The sequence below is a fragment of the Myotis davidii genome, unplaced genomic scaffold, assembly GCF_000327345.1.
Source record: "Myotis davidii unplaced genomic scaffold, ASM32734v1 scaffold17, whole genome shotgun sequence".
Lineage (NCBI taxonomy): Eukaryota > Metazoa > Chordata > Mammalia > Chiroptera > Vespertilionidae > Myotis > Myotis davidii.
In genome coordinates, this window is record NW_006288624.1 from 2,069,487 (window position 1) to 2,070,937 (window position 1,451).

Below are 1,451 nucleotides of genomic sequence, written 5' to 3' on the forward strand. Positions count from 1 at the left end.
CTTAGATCAGATTCAAATGAATAAAAATCCATGTCCCAGAGGACAACCCGCTGCTAATTCCTCAGTCCCCGGCTTGTTCCGGGCCTGGCTGCCTGGGAGCTCACCAACTCAGGCACCTGTGTTGGAAGGTGGGAGGCAGAAATTGGAGTCCAGGCTGATGAAGGGTAATTAACAGGGCTCAGGTGCCTAATTAACCTGACCCAGTCCTGGGCCTCAGGTTGGCTGTGCGGCCAGGTGAGCCCCTCCTAGCCTAGACTGCCCAGACTGTTGACTGAGTGTTTTCCATTTGTCCTGAGGAGATGTGACAGCCGCAGCCCCGCCTTTGTCCATTTCCAGGCTTGGGCCCTGGAAGCAGCCTGGCCTCTGGGCTTCTGAGGGAGCCCTGGCATTTGCTCTTACAAAGGCTGGGCTCCCTCCTTAATCTGGAGCCAGTAGGACTGGTCCGTCCTGATTCTCATGGTCTGGTCCCTGCTTCCCTGCATCCCCTGCCTGGAGCCTTGCTTTAGGTCACAACTGCAGCTAGAATGAGCCCTGGCTGGTGTGGTTCAGTTGGTTGGAGCATTGCTGCATGCACCGAAAGGTGGCAGGGTTTGATTCCCAGTCAGGGCACATACCTAGGTTGTGGGTTCAATCTCTGGATGGGATGTGTTATAGGAGGCAACCAATCAATGTTTCTTCTCTCTCTCTCTCTCTCTCTCTCTCTCTCTCTCTCTCTCTCTCACACACACACACACACACACACACACACAGAGAGAGAGAGAGAGAGAGAGAGAGAGAATGAATAGAGAAGGGCCCAGTGGGTTCTCAGAGCCAGGAGCTTTTCCATGTCTCTCTTTGTTTCTCTTGGAAACACCCACCTTTCTCCTGACCCATCTTCCCTCCTGACTGGTCTGACCCACCCTGCAAACACCCATAACCTAGTTTTACGAGACCAATTGGCAGGTGTGGACCTGACAGCTAGACGGGTGTCTGAGGACAAGACACTGGAATACATTCCAGCCCTTTTCTACAATCGCACGTGCGGCTCACATCCAGGAATTCTGAGCCCAAAGGTCAGCTGTGATTGATGAAGGAGAGTCGGGGGGGGGGGGGGGGGGATGTCATCTTTCAGTGAGGCAGAAAGGGAAGAGTTTCAGAGGGAATATGTTGCCCACATCCCTAAGCTCCTGCATGGACAGATCCTGGCTTCATTTAAAATTCTGATATTGTGCTCAACGTGGATTGTTTTTCCCATTAATTTTAATTTTTTAAAATACTGCACTGAAATACGATTTATCTTGATAACTGAATCGTGGGTGCCCCCTTACATTTTCCATCCAACGGGAGTACCTCACTGGGTCTGCAGAGCCACTGGGGCAGAATTGTGAAGTTGGTGTTAGGATTTGTTCTGTTTTTCCTGGTTGCCCTTGCTCTACATCCCGTGTGAGGAGTTTTCTGGTAGTATTTGTGTT